Source organism: Labrus bergylta, chromosome 14, assembly GCF_963930695.1.
Source record: "Labrus bergylta chromosome 14, fLabBer1.1, whole genome shotgun sequence".
Lineage (NCBI taxonomy): Eukaryota > Metazoa > Chordata > Actinopteri > Labriformes > Labridae > Labrus > Labrus bergylta.
In genome coordinates, this window is record NC_089208.1 from 6,498,372 (window position 1) to 6,520,660 (window position 22,289).

The 22,289-nt window shown below is 39.9% G+C and overlaps 1 long non-coding RNA gene across 1 annotated transcript in view; it reads left to right on the forward strand.

The window, feature by feature from the left end:
• The window catches only part of LOC114920941 (uncharacterized), a 46,642-nt gene extending 30,473 nt beyond the window's left edge, over positions 1–16,169 (forward strand). The window contains exons 3-4 of the long non-coding RNA XR_003809230.2: positions 4,789–4,893; positions 15,180–16,169. This is a non-coding gene — a long non-coding RNA (uncharacterized lncRNA). The remainder of the gene's footprint in view (positions 1–4,788; positions 4,894–15,179) is intronic.
• The last annotated feature ends 6,120 nt before the right edge of the window (positions 16,170–22,289 follow it).

Genomic DNA, 22,289 nt, shown 5'->3' on the forward strand with positions numbered 1-22,289 from the left:
TTGAATGGGATGCTGTCTTCTAATCAGTGGTATTTAAAGTGGGAGGGAGACATGATATACTAGTCTGTCTGTACAGTAAAAAGCATGTTCAGCAGTGGGCCTCATGGCCTTTGAAAAATGCTCAGGCACTCTGCTGAAACGGCCCAGACTTTGAGAGCCTTGAGTGCACGTTGAGAGAGAGACGAGACAGTGGGCCAAGATGTCTGTGGTGTGGATTAATGGGGAGGACTGGAGAAAGGGTGCCGCAGTTGTGCGTGAGCAGAATATTTGATGGGAAAAGCGAGAGGAGGGAAGAGTGAGGGACAAGCAACTGCAAGAGATGGGCGAGATGAAATGGGGGGAAACAGATAAAAATTGGACTGAAACATCAAGATGTATGAACATGAATCAAAATCTACAGTATTAAATAGTGCTGCTGTCTGGCGTCTCCCACTGGTGCTTTATCTTGTCTGATTGCACTTCCCAGTGTGCGCTTTACACATTTATTCTGTTGCACTGAGCTCGACATGGGGATAAAATCTACATAAAGGCCTTCTCACACAGCTGAAATACACGCCTCAGCCAGGTTTAGATTTCTCTCAATACAACACTGAAGGGACCAAAATGGATAAGAGAGTGAAGAAAGCAAGAAAGATTTTAGGATTACAGACTGAGAATCATTTTCAATTGTATTTTGTATTACTTACATTCCTACTTTAAATCTCTGAGGCGTACAGCTACTTTAATACCATCATGAAGTCACTTTTTTTTTTTTTTTTTTTTTGGGGCTTTTTGTGCCTTTAATGGAGCGATAGGACAGAGGATAGAGTCCGAAATCAGGGAATGACATGTGGGAAAGGATCCACAGGCTGGATTTGAACCTGGACCACCCACTTGGAAGACTGTAGCCTCCATACATGGCGTGCGCACTAACCACTGCACCACCAGCACCCCATGAAGTGACTTTTTTATTCTTCTGTTGTCTCTTGTTCTTCTAGCCAGTCTTTGGTATAGTATGTTGTTTTCCTTTTATAATGTGGTTCTGTAAAGTATTTTAAGTGCTATACATTTGTATTATTATGTATCTAGCAGACGGATTGATACCTCTGATGTTCTAATGGATTTACATACTCCCCAGTCCTCTGATCTTAATATTTTTTGTAATTAATATATTCTAGTTTGAGTTGTAACATCTGTATTGTGTGGCTATTTTAGTATGAACTGAATTAAGAAACTTCCATCCACCAAATTCAATCTAAAAAAACATGCTATACCCAGCATATACATTTGACAGGTTTTACCAACATTGAGCCATTATTTTTCTAAAATCTAAGCGCTGTTAATTTGAGAGGTTTAGCTGATATTTGCAAACCTCTGAGCTAATACAACAGACAGTCTGGACTGCCGGGTTTTCCCCACCCCTCATGTTACCACAGCTGCAACCAAACAATTTGTATTATAAACCATTATTGCTGCCTGCCCTCTCAGATGTTGAGTTATGCTACGGCAATCACAAAAGATTCTGACTTTTATTAAGACGTGTTAACACAAACAAGGTCTGAAAGAGACACATTGGAAGTCTCTAGGTATGACAAACTGTGACATATATGCTTTTGTAGAAATGCAAACAACCTGCATTGTAGACACTATTTTGATTCATATGTGAAAAACCGCCTTTAAACAAACAGAGAATTACAAAAAAGTAATACAAATCAACATTACAACTAGAAGTTAAACTATTGGTGCTGGTTGTAGCCTTTCCTGTAATATTCTGTATGTACAAGGGGAATAATAAACCATGTAAAAATGACTAATAGACTAATATTATATAATGATATACTTAATGGTACAAAATTGATAAATGATAAAAGTTAAAATCATGTGTCAAGAGTGTTGGACGGCTGAATTGAGTTCAATAATGTTAGAAGACTATAAGAAGAAATACAGCAGAAGCTGAGGCTATGTCATATTGTGTGATTAAAACAGATTAACCAGGCGTGGGGGGATTTGTAATACAGCTGTCTGTTATGAAAGGTGACTCAGAAAGAAAAAGGGAAACATTTAAGAAAAGAAGTTTAAAGCAGTAACACAGGTGTTTATCTGCCTGTAAGTGTTCCTGTGATGCTGAACTTGAATCTTTTACTGTAATCTTGTGCTCAGTCATCACTATAGCTTCCTCTACATTAAGAATAAAAATAGACGGTAATGATTTCCCCCCCTTGTTGGCAGCTTACTCCCTCCCCCTAACTTTCCCAGGCTCTGAGAGTGGCTTTAATGGGGTTACCTTGATAGAGGTTTGGGGTTATGCCCATGTCAGTCAATCTGTTTTCTTAAAACCTCTGTTTTTGAGAACCCTTTTTTCTGTGTCCACACAGAAACACAGGTTTCTTGGCAATATGTGCACAGTTAAATCGGGTCATTAAGATTCAAGGAGTGACCATGGAGCAGACAGCAGCCCATCGGCATGCTGTGGCAAAACTAGCATCCAAGGCTCTAAACACAAGGAAGGTTGTCCTTGTGTTTCTTTAAAATGGCAAATAAATACTGTGACTTCTTGGGCATTTTGTAGCTGCTCAGGATTCGATTGAAGGTGGTGACAAGTCACGATCAGCCAGATAATTACTGATACTTCGGCCAGCTGTTTACTGTTACAGGGCTTAAATACATTCAAAATGAACAAGAGTATAAAATAGGTACTTCAAGTATGGTGACAGATAATAATCCCTCAAGTGTTGGTGCATATAAGGGATGGAATATTTTGAAAAAAAAAAAAAAAAAATATATATATATATATATATATATATGTATACACACACATATTGTTGTATTTGTGTGGAAACAGTGGACACTCTTATCTATATATATTCCACAAGGAACAGGTATAGCACTGAATGAATCAGAGGTCTTTTACTGTTAAGTAAGAACATCAACGTCAAGTGAATGGAAGTGGACCACCATTTGCACCACCCTTGTTTGAAATTACGTTTTTTTTCTGTTAAATTCATGAAATGCGATTTGAGGCAAAGTACTATAATTCTCTTAGCAATCAATGAAGTGTCAACTTGGCAGTAGTACATGTTCAGAGCTTTAGTGTTTTCTTTTGAAAATTTATTTTTTCAGATATATTGAGTCTTTTAGGAACAAATAGCCAATAAATGGAAGGGGTCCGAGAATAGATCCTTGAGATTCTCAATCAAAATTGTGCAGATGAGGATGTAGTATGCAGCATTCTGACTTCAATCACTATTTGTTGTGATGCCAGAAGGGGTGCTTAAGATACAGTAAGAAGGACAAGATGAGTTAATGAATGATTATGATTGTGACAAGGACATTCATAAAAGCATTTAAAAAATGTGAGGGAACTATGAGAAAACAATGCTCACAAAACGAAAAAATGTTGGTGAAGGAATTTTTTTGAAAATGGTTTTGGTACTCAGTGGTGAAATAAAAAAGATAAAACATTACATATACTGTGACTTATTGTCACTATCATGTCATTTTTTTCTTAAAAGGAGTAAAATAATTAGTTATCCGGTTAGGAGAAATTAATTCATGGGGAGGACATATCAGCACGGACAGCAGTGTTTGAGCATCAGGATGTGGGCATGTGAGGGACACACACTCAGCCATATCAGCCTTACTCGTGTACAGTCGTAGCCTTCCCCTGCATGGTGGCCCAAGTAGAGTTTCTAATGGACTCACAACACAGCTGTATGCCAATCGTCCGGTCTGAAAGACGGCTACTGGGACAAAGGGCACGAGTGAGACGAGGGAAGCGAGGGAGAGATGCTCGCTGCATCGCCCAGCCCTCCCCTGAGCAGGACGGGGAGCACCACTCTTCGTCTCTGCTCATAGCTGCTTTCCCCCGGCCCTCAGCCATTTTGGAGAGAGGAAAAAGTGGCTGCTTTCTCTCTCCCTCTCACGCTACGTGGCATAGCTTTGGAAAGGTTTTGGCTGCTGTGTTGTAGGAGAAGGGACATTTTGCAGCTCGCATTTGGGGGATAATATGTTTGTAGAGAAAACATTCTGACGAGAAAAACAACGTTCTTCCATCGTGACTTTTTTTTTAATGTATTTTCGTTACCCTTGCATTCAACTGCTAAGCCTCTCTTCTCTTTGCTATGCACTTTCACTCATGCTGGGTCCTTTTCTTTCATAACTTGCACTCTAGTTTAGTTTTCCCGTGCTATCCCCCCGTCTTTTTTAAAATTATATCTGTTCTCATCTCTCAATTTGAGTTTAAGACAAAAAGGACATATACAAATTTTGGCAGCACTACGGACAGACAGAGCCGCAGCCAGAGATCCTGCTGGGATCCAAAGAAGCCAGGCAGAATGAAGCACCAAAAAAAAAAAAAGAAAAAAAGAAAACACCACCCATTCCTTTGCCTGATCACAAATTCCACTTTTTCTGTAGCAAGCCCTGCGCTGCGACTCCTCCTCATCCACATCTCATCGCGTTCAACCTTTTGCCGTACCTTTTTTTTTTTTTTTTAAAGGCGATTTGAGGTTTTTGTACCCCGGAAAATGGGAACCGGACAACGGGTCAGATGGGCTAACAGGGAAAGAACGAGGGGATGTTAATTTCCTACTTGTACTTTTTTGTATTTTTTTGTTTCACTGTAAATGTTTTTGGATTGTTGTTGTAGTGCTAGTAGTGTTAAGTTTGTATGTGTTGTAAGGGTGTGCTCGGATCACCACGTGTTTCTAAGTGTGTGGTTTAAGGAATGTGTGTGCACGGGAATCTAGTCTGTCAGTACTAGACATTCTGTTCTGTTCCACTAATGATTTGTAAATGTCTTTTTTATAGGTGTCCTGCTTTATGTTGAAGTATTGGCCTACACTGCTCCTCATACCTAACGCCATCTGATTCCAGAGGATGTCTTGACCATCAAATCTGGAGTGTCCCTTGCTGGTACGTTGGCGATTTATAATACTTTTAAGTTATTTTTTTGTAAGCGTCGTTCAGTGTTGTTTCTAACCCACACCATTTGGTGCATACCTGATGTTTTGCTCATGGTTCTTGTGATATGGTGTTATTGAAGGGTAGGAAGGTCAAGAGGCTGTATTGAAATGCATATTTTATCAAATAGTTGCACTGAGGATGTTTATAAACCACCAATTCTTTTTTCATTATTAAACCGCCGTCATATTTTGCATTCTGTAAAGGTGATTTAATATGATTTCACACGCCCCTGGACTTTTTTTTTTTACAATATTTACCTGAAGATGTCGGATTTTTGTGTCTTTGGAACATCGCAGTCTACTCGATCCTTTTGCATCATACAAATGTTCACCTTGTGGTGTTGGAAATTTTTTTGTGGTAAATTATTGAAAATACAGCCTGAATTCAAATTTGTAAACCAAATGTGTTTACAGAAATCAAAGTGTTGTTAAGTGGATTTCATTTAGGATGTTTATGTCTGGGGGAAAAAAGAACATGTAGTATATTATACTGTCTGACATTTTGAAAATAAATGTTGACCTCAGAAGAATGTGATCAGTAGGTTACACAAACACCACGTCCCTCGCACAGTCATGTGCTTTTAGCCTGTTCAATGGACCATGGTTTGACTTCACAGTACTCAAGATACACAAACAGGAAAGTGTTTTATAGCCACCCTGAAAAGTTGTTATAAAAAAAACAAAAACATTTTAATTACATGATAGGAACAGTATCTAATGTGACCGTTTTCGAAAACGATTAATTTAGTCAATACCTTAAAAATTGAAAGTTAAAACAGACTTCCTTCTTAAATCTTGTAACATACATTAAGTATTTTATTTTAAAAATACACAAAGATTTAACTGTAGTTCTTGACCAATTCTGTGTTTTTCATTTTGACACGTGGGCATGAACGCCCACTGAGAGGGCTTGGATTGGGACTGAGTGGTGTTTACAGGTCGAGGTAGTAGAATGGTTTCTGTTTTCATACATTGTGAGTCTCACCTTGCTTTTGTTTTTGCTCTTAAAGGGGTAATGCTAGCTGCCACAAACCCGTAGATCCGAACTTGTGGTGACTGGCTGCACAAGCTCGTATCTATAGGTATGTGTCTTCCAGGCAAACACAGCTCCTGCCCTACATTACGACTAAGAAAAGTACCGCATTGTAATAATATTTGAAGCAGACTCGTTAGTCAAAACGAATGGAAATGTCAGACTTTATCACAATCGTGACTATACTGTAAGTCGTTTTAAACACAAAGCTTTTGATTGTATTGGTATGACTGAAAAACAAGCTCCTTGTCAGAGTAGAATATTGTCCTCTAAACTTCTCCCTTGCGTCCCATCTTTATGCAGTAACCCCACCCAAGTAGGAGGGTTGGACTGTATGACGATGTGACACAACACAAAACCGCCCTGATGTCCTTGGGCAGCGCTGCACATCAATGAACTGATCTACTTCAATTCAGGTTTTAACAGGATGCATGAATATAAGGATCAAGCAGACTTTCTCTTCTGCGTTTTTAATTATACATTTTTTTTGTAAATAAATATTTGAAAAGTTGATTTCTCATCAAATAGAAAGCGTTGACACTATGCTGTAAAGTTTGTATGACGCCTGGTAGGTTTTGGTACACAGCAGCCAACCCGCAGTTTCCTCCAGTGTTTTCGCAGGTTGAGGTAGTAGGTTGTATAGTTCAGAGTGACACCACAGGAGATAACTGTACAGCCTCCTAGCTTTCCCTGAGGAAACACCACACAGCCTGGACACTACTGGATTATTTTACCCATCATTCACTTTCATATGCTACAGTATTTGGGACTAGATTGTTGGTTGTTTGAAAATGCATTGTCTAATATCCGGGGGTTGTTTGTTGTTTTTAGCCCTTAAACATTGATACAAAATTTTCCGTTTTTTTATTTAATTCAACATTTCACAGTTTTTACAGAGTAAAGTGGCACGGACTAGCATTCAAAAGACAAACATTGTTTCCCAAAATGACTTTATTTTGGGCAAAATAAAAAAATGAAATAATTAAAGAACCAGAGGACAACGAGGACAGAAAACGATTCAGAGTTGTGTGAACAGCACCAACGTGCTGCTGCAGTGAGGGCTGTGGGCCGCTCTAATGAAAGAGATGCCACTGAAGGGAAACGCCATACAGCCGCATGGGAAGAACACGGTCTATGCAGCCAATTATGTACAAAGTTCAGTGTCACTTAACCAAAATGATATAGTTCCTCTGCTCAGCTGTGTGGTAAAGACACTGCTGTGATGAATACAGCCATGAACGACTTTCACTTCTTCAAACCACAGGCCCCTCAGATCATTAACGTAAAATACGCTAGTTCATTGCTTTATTTGACACATATTCCGGACATGGGATTTCTTCAGAATCCATGAAACTTGAAGCTGCTTATTATAATCATATTTTAATCAGTTATAGGCTTTTCTCAGAAGACACCAAAACGTGACAAACTATTAATATAAAAACATCTTCTGCTTTTTAAAAAGGTTTTGATTGAATTATTTTTATGTTCAGAAGGTCAGATGGATCATAATGTGCAGTACATAATTCAATGGCGGCATTTCATCCATGAGTAAAATTTTTATATACTGCTTTTAAAGTGCATTAACAGTATTCAATCGAACAAATTTAATAAATAAAATGTGGATGCAGTTGAAAATGACATCCCTGTCTTGCAGTTTGCTGCTGTGAGCAGATCTTTAAGGCTACGAGTGTTATGGTGAAAAAAGACTGTTTCCACTTAAAACTTTCGCTCTGTGTCCCGAGGCCAACGGGTTCGAAGGAGATGGAGGCGGAGTAAAGACCTCTGTGGGCCAGAATGAAGCAGGCACCTTTAGTACGGGGCAGCCTCTACAGTATGAGAGAGCAAACACTAACTAAGGAGAAAAGAAATGAGAGAAAACATTTTGAAAATGTTTCTCCTCAGTGAAGAAGTTCCCTGCTTAGTCTGTTCTTCCTTGTATGAGCGAAGTGTAATTTTCTTCCCCCCATATCCGTGATAGTTTGTTGTGGCTTTGGGGTAGTGTGTCATAGTATACAGCAGGAGGCATACAGGAGCGCTCCCTGGTGACCCCCCCAGTACAGGCACCCGCCTTCCTTGGGGAATTGAAGGTGATTTTGTCTTCAATGAATATCTTTAAATAGTTTGCTTAGCTGTTTGCTAGCTCTGTGTGGCTGCTTTATAGTAAAGTATAAGCATCACTGTAACGGAAGTAGAAGTACAGAAAGGCAGTTTTTAAAAGGGATATTAAGTGATCTTGACCCCTCACTGCACTGATGTGCATGTGCTGTGTTGAGACACCACAGCTCCTTGCTCTTACAGAGTTAAACATGGAAAAGTTGTTCAACGCACAAATAAGAAATGTAAAAAGTAGTTTGGTGTTTGTTTTTCCTTGTGTTATTCTGATCGCCCTTTACATCAAAGACGGAATATTTCCAAATAGATCCATTTGACGATGTGAGGAAATGGGGGTTGATAGTGGGGGACCACACACCATTTTCCTGCTGTCAATTATGTGAGCCCATTGTGTGTTGTCAGTCAGAGAAACCCTGTCCCAGTGATTTCCTTTTCTTCCCATTTGTCTCGCTGTCTTAACTTCTTGTCGCTCACCCCTTTCACTGGCCTCTTCTGCTGCTTAAAACAAGCTCATACTTAATACGTTTATGAGTTACATTTATTTAACATCCTCAAAACCTTGTTTATATCCCTCCCTTACTACCTCTTTTTCTCCTTTTTTCATAACTTTGCATATTTCCTCCAATTCTTTCAGATCAGTTTGAGGAGGTGTGTCCTCAAATCAGAGACCGTATGAGTAATACACCTTGAAGATTGTGCTTGTTGAAATTCTACCTGTGAGTGATAGAGGCCGCTCAAGAGACAATAACATGGATTGTATGAAGATTGGGAGAATGGGCCATTTTTTGTGTAAAAATCACAGACAAAATAAACGTCTTCAGGAATCATCAGATTTAATGATTTTAAGAGGAGGATAAATGTTCCATCATAGAGTTTTTACATAACGTAGAGAAGAAAAGGCATTCCATAATACAAACACAATTTTACAATATAGAAAACAAACAGAGAAAAAAAATGTCTACTTCCAGTAAATGGGAGATACCTATAAAATAAGAGACTCCGATGATAGCTGAAGAGAGACAGGAACGGTTGGAAGGAGAGAGCGGGGGATGACATAACAAGGAGCTGAGGTCGGATTCAAACCTACAACCGCTGTGACAAAGACTGTAGCCTCTGTTTGTGAGGAATGCAAAATAACCGCTAAACTATCCGTCGCCTCAGCTGCAACTTTGAAAGATATGAATAAGGAAAGATGAGCTGTTATCTATCAGTCTTAACGTTAAGACAAGCATTATCTTTGTTAATTGAGAATTAGAGGTATTTTTATTGAAAGAGTTCCTGATGAACGAGATGATTACTAAAATAGAAAAAAAAAAATTACTTTTAGTATCGCAGTGTTCTAATATGGCAGGTTTTGTATACCTGTAAGGTTTTGGTAAAAGTGATTAGCTCTAACCTGCTCAATCTGTACTTCTCACTCTGCCAGCAGCCTTACTGTAGAGGATATGCATTGACATCACTTCACCCCTGGACCACGCCCCCTCAGTCAGACTGAGTGTCGAGTGTCTGCAGTAAAACAGACGAATATCTTCGTTTGGACTCAACAGAGATCCACACTGTTCTCTAAAGACACACTGGTCTGTTGATATTTACATTTGGCCAGAATTGGGTTTCATGACTTTTATATGTAACTGATTTCAAAGCAGAGAAGTACATGAAGCAAAGCCTGATTACACAAATAAGCCCGGTTGGATCAGTGATGACTGTGAAACCGAATAAACTTCGTAGTGAGAGTGTAGGGATCTAGTTTTTCTCTGAATGGCAGAGCAGCACCATCAAGCAGCTGGAGTCGTGAGAACTACAGAATAACACACAACAGTGTAAGATAATACAAACGATGTGGAATAAAACCCTTATAAACACATCAACAAACACACGTAAAGTAATTGTTCTGAACCGTCAAAAGGCAGTGTTTAAAACTGAAATGGGCTGGATGTTTTAATGTTGTTTCTGTGTCTGATTTTCTGTCCTATACTCGATCAGCTCGGCTGCATATCGATCGGTCCCTTCAGGATTTCTCTGGCTTATTGAGGGTTTGTTGCAGCCTAAAATGGCTGATCTTGAGTCAGCATTTTTTTTTTTATTCGATTTTTTAATTAAGATATTTTCAGGCCTTGTTTTTTCCATGACATTGAAGGAGCGAGTTCCTTAGCAAAAAAAAGTTGCAACTTCCTTTTAGGTTTTTTGTAGCCAAACAAAAAAGGCTCAGAAATACAATAGTTAAATATGCATATGAAGGCTGAAAGTGTAAAAAACATGAACACGTTCCAGTTACAATGACAAACCTGCTCTTTAAGTTCAATCTAAAAATGTTTTTAAAAAAATACATAATTTAACTATTATAACTATTTAACTATTGAATTTGAAATTGCACATGCAGAGAGACAGTTGTTCGTTTAATAGAGGTGGCCAGTACCTCAGATTCATATCACTATATTTTTCTTCTGATAACTGTAATTTATTATATCACGGTATTACAGTATTATAATCATAACATATTCACACACTAAGACCCCCTTTCTCCCCCTCAAAGAAGCCTGCTTGATGGGTTACCTAACTAATTTCTCTGCACGAGACCAGAGAACGATGTTTTTCAAAGTCTCAGTGCGTCTAGATCTGAGGAGCTTCTGACTGAATCTGTGTGGTTTTAAGTTTTGTATTTCTCCTGCTGAGTTGTGTTAAGCTGCTGCCCAAAATGACCACATTTCCTGATATAACTCTTTCATAATAAAAGCGTCCCAGCAGCTTCAAAAGTATGGACCTGTATTGATCGTGAAAGATTTGACGGAAATGGAATGTGCCTATCATTTAAGCTTTAACCGAGTTACAATTAGCGGAGATTTTAAACAACACTTTCATCAGTTTTAGTCTTTGAGACGCTCCTATCACCACGAGTCACAGCCACAGTCCGCTTCTTTTAACCATCTTGGACTTAATGTAAGTGAGACATCAGTTAAAACACGTGTTTAAGCAGGTAGAACTGTTGTAATGGAAATGCAAATCCATTCCAGCACAAAACCTGTGTCAGAGACTCGCTGCAGGCGAGCACACCCACCTAAAGTTGTTATTTGAGTAGCAGAGAGAATACATGTTTAGCTGATTGCGGTGCTACAATTCACTTTCATCAAATTGCAGAACTGTTGTAGTGGTTGGACAAAATTGCAGGGTTGCACTGAATTTGGGGTGATTGGTTGAATTTGCACTAATAGTTGTGATGGCAACATCGAAAATTTCTGGAAGGACTAGAGTGCTGCGGAGCCAGCAGAAGCACACACATTGACACACACAAGTAAAAACCTTTGTGCCCTGGTGAAGCTGAGACGGACTGAACAAGTATCTGGTGGAATTCAGCAGCAAGTCTGCAGTGTTCGCTAAACGGCTTGTTCTGTTAAACACATAGGAGCTCCGCGAGACTTTCATGGCGGCAGGTGGAGCCGTACTCATTGGCTGTTCTACCAGCACACAAGCATCCCTTCCCTAGCAACCCTGCAGTGTTCTGCCACCCTAGAAGGCTTCCAGAGAGCTGGCCAATCAGAAGAGAGTATAGGCATGTTTAGGGGGCCTTAAAGAGACAGCAGCTAAAACGAACTGTTTCAGGCAGAGGCTGAAATCAGGATTTTTAATAACGCCACTATAAGTTAAATAAGGAGTTTTCAAATCATGCAAAGCTACTCTATAGGTTTCACAGACTAACAACATATGTAAAAAGGGTAGGATTAGCCTACAACTTTCTTGTTCTGATCTTGCTTATCTTCTGTACTTGTTGCTTAAAAAAGCTTTAACTAAATGTTTAGTTATTGTCCATCTATCACTGCCTCTGAGTTTTTATACGTTGGAAGATGATAAAGCTGGGTCCACAACCTCACAATTCAATTCGATTTCGATTATTTGGTCACAATTCGATTCAATATGGAGTCGATTCGATAAGATCAATATGCTTCGATATCTATTCAATATTACACATAGATGAGAGAAATACCCAGATTCTACTCACATTACCTTCTTATATTTGTTAGATAAATATGTGTTTGTATTTATTTATTTATTTTTTTAACAAAACGTCTCAAAAATGTATTTTATCATTGCATTATTGATTTGAAGTGCACAATTGTGCCAGACCTGAATTCACAACACCCACAGTGCCCCCAGTGGAGAGGGGTGTCATTACAATGAGAAAAACAAAAAGTATATCAGGATTTCCCAGAATCGATATTGAATTGGGAAAATAATAATTGCAATGCATTGATGAATCGATTTTTTTAACCAGCCCGAGAACATGATCGAAAATAGACTAAAACTAAACAGAACATTTAAGATGAAAATTAGGGTAATATTATAGGATCTTTAAGGTCTTACTTTTCCCGGAAACACAAAGGTAAAAGGGAGAGGAGGGAGAATGGAGGGAGTTCAGATCACTAACTGAACATGTAGGCTCCGTGTTGTGATGTATACACACCGTTAACAGCATGTGTAGGCCTACTGAACTGCATGGTTTATTAACAGAACATCAGGAATCCAAAACTTTCTATAAACATATTAAATCAGCTGAGGATCTATTGAGAGAACATCTTCAAGAACTCGTAACTGTAAAGATGGCACTTTTCAGCTGATTTAAAGACGTTGAATGCTTCTTTCTTAATGACTCCTGGCCCGCAGTAAATACTTTCTGCCACTCACTGACTCGAAGTGTAGTGACTCCGCCTACCGTGACGTCACATGCATACCCTCTTTTGTTGCTTGGTGGCAGCAGCCCTCTGGAGGTCACATAGTCACATAGTCCGTTGCTAGTACTAATACTTCACCTTGTAGAACTTCTCTTGACAACAAAAGCTAAAGAAGGTGCCTCTGAATTCAGTGAGCTGCTCCTCCACAGTAACTTCTTTACCATGCTGTTAATAAAGTTAGTAAAGATACACCGTATAATAATGTGTTTTCCCATCTAACGAGCATGGCAAATGATTAGTTGGGGGACTTATAAAAACCCATGATGATAGCTGTTCAGTTACACAAAAAAAAATCCTCCTGCTTTGTAAAAAAAAATCTTTTTGCTCTTTAGATCTGAAGACTTTGACAATGAATATAGATTACAAACTGCCGTTTCTCATTCTTTTTAGCTTCTGTCTGTCTTATCCTTTTATTTGGTAGCTCTCAATGAAGTATGCTCATGCCTAACAGCAAGGGTATGTCTGTAAAATATCTTTGTGTAAATGTCACTTTTTAGGAGCGCAGGGCCTTTGTAAATATATTCTGGGACTTTGTAGAATCTCTCCTGACAAGCTAACATTGGCATGACAAGTAGACCTGTTATTCAACAGGTTTTTTGATCGGAGTCCTCATGGTTCTCTTCAGAAGTCAGTCAGTCTGTGCCGTGGTAATTTGATACAATGGGAAACATTGTTTAACAAGGCATGGAGGTTGGAATTTGCTGTTTGTATCAAAATGAGAAAGTCACCTCATTCGCCTACATCTCTTCGGCTCAACAGCGCCCCGCTCCCCCCCCCTCCCCTTCTGCTCCTTTCCTCTTTCAATCTTCTCTTGTCCCACCCTCCTTTTCCTCCATGATTGCACGCTGTAATACCCAGTCACTCTCGCAGACACAGAGGGGAGAGAGACAGGAACAGAATACCGGACTTGCCGACTGAAGAAGGATTTTTTTTTTTTTTTCATTTCTTAAATGAAAAGGAGCTTGAAAAGAGACATTGTAAGATAAAATGTGATTAACTATCTCTGCCTTCTCTCTTTTTCCCTCTGCTAGTGTTTGTCTTTTATCTCCACCACTTTCTCCCTCCTCGCTCTTTACCTTTTTCTTATCTCATTTTCTCGGCATATAGCGGGCCTTTAGAGTCTGTGATTTCAGCTGTTAGGGGAAATGAATGGGGGATATTTATTTCTCTTCCTCCTCTCCCCCTTCCCCCCCCCCCGCTCTGCTTCTGCTCTTTCATAGCTGTATGAAACAGGCAGAGAGGCAAACCGAAGCTCTACTGTTCCCCTGCCCTGGGGACTTGAGCCTGCAATCCATGAAGCATGCAAGGCAGAGGAGGGAAAGAAAACACACAGGCACAGATACAGACAGAGAGGTGTGATGTTGTGAGACTAAAGCGGCGAGCAGGAGCAGATAGAAAATGTGACACAGATGGAGCAAGGAGGCAGACAGACAGGGGAAGGAAACGATGGGTAGTGTCACATGGAGGGGTGAGTAGCAGCGGCTTTAGGGGCACTACAGCAACAGGCGTTTCACATTTTTTCCTATTATTCACTGCTGTGGCTGTTTGGACACACTGTCTGAGTTTATTTTCAGAGCTTTGAACCATATCTGCTCATTTCAGACAGTAACAGCTAATGTTTATCTTTTGTTTAGTTTTTTTAGGGACTTATATAAAGCTTTGTTTCACCTGTAAAACTTTAACTTAGTACTAAGTTAGAGCATACTTTATTGTATCATATGTGACTAGTTAGTGTGTTAAGTTTTCACACTTTTTACTCTAACTTACCCTTACTTAATACTGACCTAAGTGGACTCCTTTCTTCGTGTCTTTCTTTGTCAATGTGTTTCTAATTTTTCATTAGTTCCTGCCTCCCTTTACAAGGAAGCAGGCATGTAGCCGTACAGGCCAATTGATCTGCTCATTCTTTCCTTTTGCGTGCCACTGTTCTACTTATGCCTACTATAAAGCATCTTTTGCATTTCTATCTCTTTAAGACTTAAAAAAAATAACATTTCTCTCTTATGTCTTTATTACCTATTGCTGTTTTATGATGTATATGTTGGCTTTTTTTTCCTAAAATGTACTGCAGTGTCATTTTCTCTTTTAATCCTATCTTGGCTACATTTCTCGCTCACCTAAAATAACCCTTTCACCTCACACCTGCCCTCCCCTTCATCTCTCTGTCTCTGTATCTCCCTCTCGCTCTCACTGCACATGGTATAGTCTTGCATGTCTGAACAGCAGACGGCTAGACAGCAGCAATCTGCTACAACAGCCTCATGTGCTAGTGCGAATGATCCATTCAACAAAGCCTGAGCTAGCAGCACTAAAACCTCTTCCTCTGCCTCTCTCTCTCTCTCTCTCTCTCTCTCTCGCTCTTTCCAGCTTTTCTTTTATCGCAGATCTCCCTCTTTCTGTTTGTCTGGCCACATCCTCTGCTCCGCTTACCGGCACAGACATACAGAGAGGACTGCAGCAGCCTCCGCCGCCACAGTCAGCTGGGTGAGTTTTCTTCTTCCTCTCCTTCTTCGCATCTTGTCTTCACCTTCCTTTTTATTTCTCCTCCTCTTAGTTATCCACCTGAGCTTTCCCTCCATAAAATCAGAGGTGCATGATTGACAGGAGCTGTCTCATAGGGCTGACAAGTCTGGCATGTCTGGAGATGATATATCTCTATAAGAGACTGTTAATGGAAGGAAGCTTCTGCTTTTTTTTTTTCTTTTTGCAATGTGGAGGGATTTTTATTTGAGTGAGACCCTTGCAGTCCAGATTTGGTCTCTGCTGCTGTCCTTGTTGTCTGGCTGGTGCTGCTGCGTGCGAGCAGTGTTCAGGATTTTGGCATGTTAAGTAAAAAAAAAAAATCAAAGATTATCATACCACGGTTTGGCCGAGCCAGGCTGTGGCAGCAACAGGGAGGCCAAAATACGCTGATGCAGAACCATTCTTAAGAACATCATGTGATGATTAAGTGCTGTCTGTCTGTCTGGGTGTGTTTGGCCTTTCAGTGGCAGCACAAGTGTGTACAGTATGTGTGTCCAGTTGCAATGTGATGGTTAATAGTCAGTTTTGTTTGCGTGATGTGATTTGCTTGTGATTTACGATGTGTATCGGCATGCACAGCATACAATTTTACTTATTGTCTTTTTCAGTTTGAAATATTATGAATGTATTAATGCAAGTGTGTTCGGGATCATTCAGACTCGACTTGCTGACCCTGGTCTGGATTTAGTGACAAAACTAGAGACTTGGGGTAGAGTACCGCACAAAGCCAGGGACAGGGGAAGCTGCCATTGTCTGCTCCAGTCTCTGCCACAGCGCTCGTGCAGCAGATGATCCACTGTATGTCGCATAAGAAAGGGGATTCAAAAAAAGCAACCTGTACCTCTCTCATTCCCTGAGACCCTAACTTGTGACGTTTTCCTCTGATGTGCACGGGTTGGGTTCTTGGGAGCTGCGAGGGGCACTCACACATCTATGTAACCTAAACCCCTCCACCCCCCCACCTAAAAAAAAGGAAAAAGACTAACATGGCGGAAAGACTCAAAGTGAAGCGAAGAAGGGATGGCTTCCCTTTTTAAAAGCTAGGCACGGTGACAGGGATTATTACTTCATTCACCCACACAGCGAAGAAAAAAAAAAAAAAGAGAAAGAGGGGATCGAAGAGGAAGAACACTGGGTTTCTTACATTAGATGGACGGGCTAGACCCAGAGGCAGGCACAGCGTGTGTGGCGGCGGGTGGGGGCGATAGATAATGGAATGTGGGTGTAAGGGACATGTGACTGGGTCGGAGGGATGTCCAGACAAGGTGGGGTGATGTGTCGAAACGCTGTGGCATTTACAGTACTCTCGTTTTTTTGGGCAGGTACAATAAATGAATGAGGAATTTGTGACTCAGGTCACACCCACAGTGACTAATGTTGCACGTGCAAACAGCACAACGCATTGACTCGGTCTGTAATATACACACTGCCCTGTACTGTACAGACACAAAGTCAGACTTTTTAGAAACACCCTGAAAAAAAAAAAAGGTAAAGTCAATGATTTGCTGCAGATGAATACTGTAGCATACATAATGTGGCTGCAAAGGGAAAACAGCCCTTTTAAAGAGAATCATATTCAATGACTAATTGTATTATATCCTATTTAACAGATACACGTCATCAACTTCATTTTGACACCTCTACAAGCTCTTTTACACCTTATCTTGAGGGCAGCACAAAGTACTGGTGAGAGCGTGACACTGAAAGCTCAGTACACTTGTGTTTGACCTCATGAAAATCTCATCCTTTCTTAATTATTCCTATCGCATCTATCACTGTGCTCCTTTGTTACATATCAGAAGAAGATACTGAAAAGGCGAATTCAATGCATGGTTGACTGAGAAGTTATAATTGTACATATGTGGCGCATGCTGACACCCCTACAGGTCATTATATTATGGATTCAAGCAGGATTGAACAGACATGACAACATTTGTAAAATCAGTTGTAGTGTTTATTGTGATTTAGTAAATGTTAAAATAATTGGGACAGTATTCGGTCGGGGTTTTTACTACTGTGTCGTACATGGGGGCACTTCAGGTCATCAGCCAGTGAACAGTGTATCATGCTAAGGATTGCTGTCGTCTCAGTCTCCACTGTTCTGCAAAAGCAGTATGTTGAAATGTGTCTGGAGGCAAATGTCTGTTTCTATAATTGGTTGTTGATCTGTGATCACAGTAACAGCTTCATTTCCAGCTCTCCCCCTCCCTTTATCCACACCTCCGGTATGTAACCCTTTACATGTCTCCTTCTTCTTTAGCCTCAGTCTTTTTAGAGAGCTTTAGTAGTTTTTGAACCGATATGCCGTGTGATGTTTTGTCCTCATTCTTTCATTAGTTTTTATTAGACAGGAAGTGATGCAGTGATTGTGTGGATGAAGGACAGGTAGCTTTGAACTCTTATTCTATTTTCAGCTTTCATTTGAAGGAATTTTCAGCCATGTTGGATTAATGCTTGAAGAAACAGCTGCCGTTCTTTGACACAAGCCCGCTCCATGCTTAAAGAATTCAGAGATTCATCAAATGTCTTTTATTTTTACTATTTCGTCAAAGACTTCTAATGAGCTAACTTGTGTAAACCTGCGATCTATTCCCATTGTTGTGCATGTGATATCTTATTGGAAGATAAAATATGACACCTTAAATGATATCTAGATTTCTTGATATTGCAAGAGATCCTATAACAGACAAAAAAGTTCCACAGTTAGGGGTTAGAATCACGGGGTAACTCACGGTACGATATGATACGGTATTGGATGCTTTGCTCTGGGGTTAAATGTTATCAGCTTTTTTTTTTTAGACATGCCTCTTTTTAGATCTTCTGAGATTTTAAATCGATTCATAACTTCCAAAAATCTATTTTGTTTTTTTGGCTAATCTGTCACTCCCTGCTAAGTGCCTTAAGTGCTAAGGCTAGCTCTTTAACTCAGTAGAATGACAAATGGAGCCTCAAGAAATTCAGCCAGTCTCACAGATGACTGGAGTAAATCCTGAAGTATGTACTAATTCAAAAACAGACTTTAAATCATGAATCCAGAATCATTTTCATTCCAAAATCGACTCGTGACCCCAAGAATCGAAATCAAAATGTAATCGTGAGACACCCAAAGATTCCCAGCCCTACCTCTTTTCAGGCCAATGGTTACGTTACCCCTGATACCAGTGTCAACTACAAGCTTGTATGTAAATGTATTGAGTTTCCCAAACATGTACATGTTCAGTCACAGTTGTTTCAGTTTAAGCTAGGGCCGCGCTCTTATTAGCAATTTTATCTTTATTGAATGTGAGCTTTGGCAATTAATACATTGCAAAGTCAGAATTCATCACGACAAAAGTGAAAAACGAAACACTCCCCAATACACGGCCCACATGAAGATAATATTCGTCTCATGATGGACTATTCCCAGCTCATGTGACGTTCCCTATCAGTGGGTAAACAATCCAACGCTTGGTGAATTCTACTTTCATCCTTTAACTTTTCTTCAACACATTATCTTCTTCTTTTATCCCGCTGTCAATTTTTATTTTGGCCGCTCTAGTTCTGTTCCCGATGTACTCATTCATGTCATAAGCACTATCATGAGGGGTGATAAAGGAGCGACACAGAGAGTCAACTTTTCAGGGAAATCTGTTTAAAGTAAGTCATTCTTTTAATGAAAATATCCATGTTGGGCAACAGCAATAAAATAAGTAAAAGAAGGTCAGGGCTACGTGGTATCGATATTTTGTCCCAACCCTAACTACAGTTGAGTCTTAGAGCTGATTTCTGTATCTTGTATAAAGTGTGAATCAACATTTTTTTATGCAGCTTTAAAGGACAAAGTCAGATATTTGCTCTTGCTGAGGTCATGCGCTCCATGTGATCTTTTGCATCTTGATACGTTTGAACTGCAGTGGTTTAATGTTTGACCAATGGCAACTACCAATCTCTTTGGAATTTGCAACTAAGATATGAAAAATGCCAAGGGGTTCATCCACTTTTGAATCTGAATTGGTGGTAAAATGCAAACATGTGATGTGATGTCATACCAGTTCAGCAGGGTTTCCTTCTTGGGGAAGCAGTAGGGGATGGTGACAGTGTTTACTTGTTCAGCAAAAACATGCAGTTAAAGATAACATCCAGACAGACAGCATAAAACATGCTGATCGTTTGTAGAGTGGTTGCTGATATAATTTCTGTTTGGTTCTGAAATGTCATCCATGCTCGACTAAAAGTAACTACTGAGGAAAATGAAAGCAATAACTTCCATGAGTGCATTTCGAGCGTTTACACTGTACCTCCATCCATGTGTGTGTCTGTGTACATGCATGCACAAACCACATTATTAAGACCTCCAACAGCAGCCTTGCCCCCCGGCCTCTGCTTTTTTTTTTTTTTTTTTATTAACTTGCAAAATGGCCGACCATTGAAAGGAGTACAGATCTTTCCATGTAACTCATTGACAGCTTCCTCCGTGTGAATGTTTTTTGTTTCATTGGCATTGAATTCTAAACTTGGCTGCAAACAGCTGGACCCGTAGTGGTGGAAACAGATTGACATGAATACATAGCAATAATGTTAATTTGAAAGACTTTGGACGGACAGTTAGGCAGCAGATTTTATGCTTTTATTGATTAAGCCTTTTTCTATATGTTATTAAGATCAATTCCCCTTCAGCTGGGCAGTTTATGAACAATTCTTTGTCATGGACCATCTGACTGATGACATTTGGTGCAGACTCTTGATCATAAACATAATGAAATAAAGGCAGACTGCTTGTCTTGGAGTTCATAAACATTTGAAAAATGAAAAAAATCGAAAAAGATTAGGGTTATTCTTTGAATTACAAAAACAAACCCCTCAGGGAATCTTTGCTGAATAAAGTGGGTGCAAACCTCAAATTTAAGATTCAGTCTTCATGTTTTTAAGTCTAAATACATGAAGAAACACATCTGTTATGTGTGTGTACAGCATATGTCAGTGAGTATGGCTCTTTCAGTTTTATTCCTCCCCTCTTCTGTCATTTCCAGCTCTTCCCCTGTGCTCTGATCTCACTCACACTCTCACGGCACAAGGGAAGAGTCCTCACATGCCCTCTGATCGCTGCATGAGAGGCTGGACTCGCGTTTGAAACCACCCCTTTCTGTCTGCCGTTTGTTACGGTGGCTGCTGTTGCTCCAGCGGCAGGAGCAGGTGTGTCTACCTACTGTGTTGCGCCCCCCCCCCCCCCTCCCTTCCTGTTCCCTTATCACTGCAGTACGGCAGCTCTGTCTGGGAGGCAGCCATTCTATTGTTCTCGCGCCCCCTGCACCTACAGTATCAGTGCCCATGTGGGTGCTGTCTCCGCTCTACCCGCCCCTACCGGTAGATGGGACTTGCTCCAAATTACTGTGATACTTGGCCCTGGGTGCCCTGAGCAAGTTCCGCTCGGTTACTCAGGCTTTCTGTCTCTTTTCTCCCTGGACATAGCTTACTTCTCTACTGCAGACCGCCGCCATCTTGTTACTGCTTGTGCTGCCGGTCTGCTGCCTCAGCTGCACTCGAACCAAAATCATCGAACCCAGCCTCAAGTGTTTGCCAACGTCTCGCTCCTGCCGCAGTTGTTCCTTTCCATGATCATTTTCAAAGCTTTATCACGACACACAGCCATGAAATGGACGCTTTCTGAACGCTGATGCATTATACATGAAATGTGTTTGCTGCAGACACTTTAATCGCAACAAACAACAACTTAATACTCCCACGAAAAAAAGAGATCATGAGGAGTGTAAGATATTTTTAAGAGTGAGCCGGATGTGTGGATCTCAGCCTGGTTAAAAACCATAACTAAACTTTACTGTAACGTTTCAAAATCAATCAAATCTTAACTATTTTAAGTCAACATTACCATCACAGTTAAAACTTAACAACTAACTATGATATGCCATGATGACGTGGAAACACTTGGTTATTTTAATCATCAACAAATGAAGCTGTACAAGATCTTGTTTTTGATTTACATAGATGCTGCTATGGAGTACTCTGTGCATCCCAGAAAATATGCATCCCAGTCTATCCCTGATTCTGCAGTTATTTCTGAACTCATGAGCATATGCAAATGTTACTGTCTGAACATGCACGTGTTTTGGAAACTCAAAAAATATTCGATTGTATACAGTATTTTTTGTTTTTAAATATACAGTTTTTCTGAAGTTGTGTAACCTTGATCTATTTTACATTACTGTAAAACACTCTGCTTCACAGTTCATCATATTTATCTCTGCAACATTGAATTGTATAAGGAATACAGACAAAACTGTGAAGGATGAATTGATCCTGATATATTTTCATATATGTCAATACCTCATTAAAATCCACTGTAAACTTAGGGGTAAAAAAATGTATAATTGCAGTAATAGGGTGAATTACTTGAAAAAGTAAGGCCTTCCTCTAGTGTGCAGGTAGAATCAAGGTTAAAACAAAAGGTAGCAATTCAGAAAGCTCATATCAGCTTACAGTATAGAAATGTTATTGCTTTATTAAACTGTTCTGTGGTGAAGAAGAAAAAAAAAAGAAACGAGTGGATGTGTGTAGGTGGATGCCAGAGTGATGCAGCATTGAGTTCAGAAAGTCTCCAATCCTCTCAGACACTGCCAAGAAGAAACTATGCTAATGCAATCATACAGAGTATGAAGAAAAAACAAAGTGTCCCTGAAGAATACATCCATACATCTGAGGTTACCACTTTCTGCTTTCCCCTTGTGTCTTTCAACATTCATGCTCTGCAGCTCTGCAGTGATACTGTATATGGAAGGCTAAAGGTTGCTTTGTTTAAGGTTAAATGCTTTCAGCTGTGATCAGACACTCTTCTTTTCAGGCCAATGGTTAAGTAAATCCTGATACCAGTATCAACTACATGCTTGTAGGTAAATGGAAAAGGAGTGTTTTCTATCAGTTAAAGCTACGGCTGTACAATTATGAGCAATTCTATCTTCA